We start from the raw sequence: 6,204 nt of genomic DNA on the forward strand, positions 1-6,204 counted from the left end.
GGTGTTCACACCCATGCTAATGCCAAAATGCTAGGGGCTGTTCACACCCATCAACATTAGTTATAGTTAAGACTAGAGGTAGCTCATAGGTTGGTTTAGAGACAGAGAGAAAGACCATGGTAGTGTGTAGTAGTTTTCTTCATCTAAGTATACCAAAAAAATTGACAATTTTTGAGAAAATTAATATAGATGATTTACTAGAGGAGAACCAACAGCGGTGAGGGGTGTCCACCAATGAGGAGGCTTTCGATGCATAGGGAAAAAAGCCAAAAAAGAACTAATAATAAAGGATGAAACCGAGTTTTGAGATGTACAAAATCTATCAACACAACAAAACAACAGGGTTCTTTAACATTGGTAGAACTTGTTTTGAAAAAGGGCACCTTAATTTGATGAATTTTGAGTTTACTATATATCTCTTATCCCTGTGATCAAGAGTGTAAAATCGCGGATTGAAACTAGCTAGTATATTTTTTACTTAGATCAATGCGATGCTTCCCCTTCTGAAGCCTCATTAAGGCATTCCTCTTTGTGAATCCTTTTTTAAGTCTAGCTAGTACTTGGTCAAACTATTATATGACAAATACAATAGAATGAAGGAGAGAGAGAAAATGAAAGATAGATAAATGCGATGCTTCCCCTTCTGAAGCCTCATTAAGGCATTCCTCTTTGTGAATCCTTTTTTAAGTCTAGCTAGTACTTGGTCAAACTATTATATGACAAATACAATAGAATGAAGGAGAGAGAGGAAATGAAAGATAGAGATAGAAAGAAAAAAAGCAACAAAGATATATTAATGCCCATGGAAGGTGATAATGACCTATACAACCCGATATATAAATTAAGACCATAAAAGTCTTATGTCAAACATGTGGTCAAAAGAGTAGAACAAATAAACAAATATCACATCTAACTTCAAAAGAAAAAGATGTTCTAAAAGAGTAAATGTTACTTGTGGAGGAGTAGGTGATGGGTTGCAATTTTTTTGGATAAGATCACATTGGGTCTCATAACACTACAATTTTCGATAAGAGCACAGTGGTTCTAATAACACTAAAATTTTGGCTCAATCTTTTAAAACAATGATATCCTCTTTTGTTTAGGCGAGGCTTGGCCATAGAAAGGGGTTTTCCACCCAACTCAAAACGAGATGTGAGATATTAAACAAAAGCAATAATCTATCACTTTACTTTGCTTGTGATTTCAAGAGTGAAATATGTAGTCTTTTGTGTAGGCGAGGCTTGGCCATAGAAAGGGGTTTTCCACCCAACTCAAAACGAGATGTGAGATATTAAACAAAAGCAATAATCTATCACTTTACTTTGCTTGTGATTTCAAGAGTGAAATATGTAGTCTTTTGTGTAGGCGAGGCTTGGCCATAGAAAGAGGTGTTCCACCCAACTCAAAACGAGACGTGAGATATTAAACAAAAGCAATAATCTATGACTTTACTTTTCTTGTGATTTCAAGACCATCAATTTTGATCTTGTGATTTCCAGAGTGAAATATGTAGTATTTACAACGAGCACCTATCTATATATCATTACCCAACCACCACCTGTTGTATCATTACTTACTCAGGGTTGCTGGTTCTCTGGGCGGTGGTGCTTGGGCCGAGGGGCAAGTGACCACTGACCATACTGGTTCTTTATGAGGCCCTTGTTTCTTTCCTGCCACCAATGGGATGGGAAAAATAGCTTATGCACCAAAAAGTCGGATGACTTGTTCACTAGGGCAGGGTTTCGAGCGAACACAGACGCAAACTTCCGCCCGAATCCCTGGAAGCCATCTAGTGTGTGTAGGTAGACCTCAAGATTGTGGTGGAGATTCAGGTTTCGTGTGGAGAAGAAAGAAGGCTTTCGGAGGTGGGGTGAAACATGACTATCGAGGCGGAGCTCCTGGCCCACGTGGAAGTAGGCCCATGGCCACAAGTCGAGCAGTGGGCCGCAACCCATGGCTGCTATGGCGCCCCACACCCCTCTTTCATTCACGTTGAATCCAGGTACCTTAGGCACCGTGTCATGCACATTGACCACCCTCAACACCTTCAACCCCAACTCCTCCACTCTGTGCTTGAAGGCCAAGTTTCCCACCCTAGGCCCTGCGAAAGAGAAGACCGTTATAATCGGTGCCTGCCCAGCTCCGCCGCCGTTCCACTGACCTATGTTGGCTGATATGTCATAACCGCTCAACACAGCCAGTGCCGCCCCAAGGCTGTGTCCTGTTATGGTTATGCTCACCTTCTCCCCTTCATACTTCTTCAACAGCTTCTTCAGCGCACATGCCAATTGCTCCCTGGCGCTCGTGTCATTGAACTTGGACCCCGCCTTCTTGGAAGTGTACAAGCTTAGGAAACCCTTTTCCACCCTCACCTTTTTCTGGCCTGGCTCGAAATCCGGACGCGTTTGAACGTCTGTGAGATCTGCGACCCATTCCGTGCCCATGACTGTGCCCCTCCATGCGACGAGGATGTCTCTTCTACCCAGCCGTTTCATCTCTTTGTCGGTGGCCACTGCCACGTAGGCAATCCAGTTGGAGTCCCCGGTCCACCGCTCCGATGCATCCCTCTCTGACAGGAGGAGGAACTTGGGCAGCTTGATGTCCAATGTGGCGAAGAGGTACCTGGTCACCTCGTAGCCGCAGTCCTCCTTGTCGACCTTCTTGAAAAGATCCCGGGCGGCATACCTGCTGCTGCCACAGTAGACCGAGTGACTGTCGGAGTCGAACGCGTCGTAGTTAACCTGCGCGAGCTCACCATAGCGGATGATTTCCGCCCGGAGGGTCTGATCCAATGGCTCCACGTCGAGGAAGCCCTTCCAGTTGTTTTGCCCTTGAATTTCCTTCCACACACTTGCCAAGTGGCTAGTCCCCTCGCTTGACGTGGCTTTACTATATTGTCTAGCGGGCGGGCAAACCATAATTTGTACACTAGAGCTCATAGCTGCGCGCGAGGGCTCCATTGGTACAGAGCGAATAGCGGGCGGGTACTCCATTAGTACAGAGCTTGTAACGGCCAATGACGCTGATAATGCCGTAGGAGAGCTTATGCGCGAGAGCGAGGAGGAGATGTTTTCACTAGATTGGCGATTAGACCGGAGATGTTTTCACCCATAAAAAGCTGCAATATTGATAAAGCCGTCAAATGACACGTGCCTTATTTCTCAAGGGAGGCCACCCAGCAGAGTCAGCATAGGTACGCCACACCTTTCACAGATTCTGGCGGCTAACAGCTGGTCGGCGCTCCACCTCAGCATGCCAAGCCACCTCCGCCGGGATGCTCGATTGTTGTCGGCCTCTGACCCGCACATTCTTCATAACTAGCATGTGACCTGCGAGTTGTTGCAAGCATGCACATGTGAGGGTATGTTTCTCTAAAAATATGTGTGTACAAACGTACACTCAAGTGTGTTTGTGCATGTACGTGTGACTATGTGTGCATATGCATGATTACAAGTGTGTGTATGTATTTATATACATACATACATACACAAACAAACACACAATATATATATATATATCTAAAGTTCATAAATAAATATGAGCTTCAAACTCTTCTTCATCACTAACAAGATCAACATCCTTCATCATCAACTTGATCTTCGTCTTCAGAATTTACCTTGCTGAGAATGTTCACAACTAGGTCTCCTCTACAACCCGCTTGCCTTTACACTTGCTCGATGCCAAACCGGTCCGCTTCCATGCCCTAGGTCTTTACTAATACACGTGTGGCTCTCATGCCAAGCCACGCGTTGTTACTCTCGCTACTTCGGCAAGCAACACACGACACGCTCGTTATAGTCCACCCCTTCTCTCTTGTACCTCTAGCATGTGTCAAACCCTTCGTCTCAGTTCCTTCACCCCACCCTACTTCTCTAGAAGTCCATGGTGATTAATATTGATAATGAATGTGGCAAACCTTAGAAAATTACTAAAATAATTAAAAAAACCTTAAATATAATTGAGAAATCACCATAAGTAGAGATATATCGAGCATTATAATCCAAATAGGTTATGAATTTACAAAGTAGGTTCCTACATGCAAGAATAAAATGATCTCGACTCATTATTAAATTTTCCTAAACCTTACATAGTATTTAAGAAATGAGAGAGAATTTCTATGACAAAAAATGTATTATAATTAAATCAATGAAATTTACTTCTTAGAATCTCTTTTTATTTATTGAGTCTTTGATACCCAAAATATGGCAATAGTGTGAGCTTATATGGTGATTTATTTTAGTTATACTAATAAATCAATGTCTCTCTACTAAAGTAATTGGTCAAGAATATATATCTAATAAATCAATGTCTCTCTACTAAAGTAATTGGTCAAGAATATATATCTAAATATTTCAATTTTAGCTAGAAGAAAAGGTAATGGGTCTCAACTTTTAAAACTACATTGAAAACAAAACAATGTTTATGAACCCTTGCTTATATTTAGATCACCAAAGCATAACATTGTAAAGAACATGCATGCAAGATTTAAACTTAGTCTATGATTGTTTGATTAGATATAAAAATCCTCAATGTTATTTTTTTTAAAGACAGCTAAATATTTTAGAATTTTCAATAAGACCTAAATTTTGGAGTTCTAATTGATTTTGGAGCCTAAGATGGTTTGTATTACACGATATATATATATTTGTGAGGAAATTTATATCCAAAAACTTTGAAAAGCAATGAGAAATCGGCTAATTAAAGCTATGAGAAATTGGCTAAATAAAGCCTTTGATCCTAATATAGTCCAAATAGCTATGCATTTTGATTATAATGTAGCCTATGAGTTCTTATGAAATTAAAAAGCCCTGACGTAACCAATGTGATCCCAAATAAATCCTAATTTTTCTCCTCTATATAGCTGATGATACGAAAATAGGAAAAGTTTGAGTTTCACTATCCATGTGTTCTAAATAACTCCATAAAGTTGGCCAGTAAACATGACATAAATATGTCCACATACACTTTTATGTCTTACTTACCTATAAATGCAAACTTATACATACCTTTATGTGGCAATAGAGGCATTGCTATGTGTGTGAGGTTTACGACACACCTAGCGACACCTGCTCATGGATTACTTTATTTTTAAGAGTACAAACTTACTATTTTTCAAAGAGAATATATATGCACATTTTTTCCTCTCAAAGAGTAGTGAATGGTTTACAGAAAAGATCACATGTAAAAGAAGGAGAAAAAAACCCGTATGGTTATATGTATGTAAAATGATGTGAGACTTAGTTGGCACACACACATATACATAGAAAAAAGATCTTACTACAGAGAGATTCTTATTTTTGGAACAAAACCTAAAAAGAGTGTGCAATACCATTTATCTAGAATTTTTCTGTTAACATTTTTGTAGGGAGGGAAGGCTTAAGGACACCTTGATAGCACTACTAGGAGAGAATTTATATGGGTTTCACATAACAACACATTTAAAAGTAAAATTATGGGTGCCTTTAAGTAACAATAGGGGTGCCACTTTGTTTATGCCATTTAACGACACACCTGGCCAATAATTGTTACACGTGCATCATCGAATAGTTTTTTTAAAGAGTTCAAACCCATAATTTATCTAGCAAAGATTATATGCTCACTTCTTTTTGTTTCAAAGAGTTGTGAATGGTTTAAAGAAGAGAGAACATTTGTGTAAGACAAGGAGAGAAAAAAGTAGTGTGGTTTCCTATAGATAAAATGATGTAAGTTTTAGTTGACACACACCTCTATACATAGTAAGAAGAACTGGTTACAAATTAGGAGTTTATTTTTGAAACAAAAATAATGAAGATTGTATCATACCACCCACCTATCTAGAGTTTTGGCTTTTGAAGTTTTCTAGAAAGTCTTCTGTAATTAAACTTGCGCTTCCACATGCTTGAAACCACCCACTTATCTAGACTTTTTGCTTTTGAAGTTTTCTAAAAAGTTTTTATAATTAAACATGAGTTTCCACAAATCTATTTAAACATGTCTACTGTACTCATTAGTAGAAGATTTGGCAAACAAATATTGGCTTATTAATTTTTATTGATATTGTTACATATCCTTGTATTTATTTGAAAAGTAACTAAAAGCTAGGTTGATAAGGACTATAAAAACTAAAAACACTTCAATTTTTTTTTGAAATCACACAAAAAAAATAAAAAAATAAAATTTCAACGCTCTTTTCGACTCTCATTTTGATGCTTATTTCAACATAAG

At 39.0% G+C, this 6,204-nt stretch overlaps 1 pseudogene; it reads right to left on the bottom strand.

The window, feature by feature from the left end:
- Positions 1-1,465: 1,465 nt before the first annotated feature.
- LOC147609523 (phospholipase A1-Igamma1, chloroplastic pseudogene) lies at positions 1,466-3,083 on the bottom strand (annotated as a pseudogene).
- Positions 3,084-6,204: the final 3,121 nt, after the last annotated feature.

The sequence above is a fragment of the Cibotium barometz genome, chromosome 51, assembly GCF_041138505.1.
Source record: "Cibotium barometz isolate CiBa-2024 chromosome 51, ASM4113850v1, whole genome shotgun sequence".
Classification (NCBI taxonomy): Eukaryota; Viridiplantae; Streptophyta; class Polypodiopsida; order Cyatheales; family Cibotiaceae; genus Cibotium; species Cibotium barometz.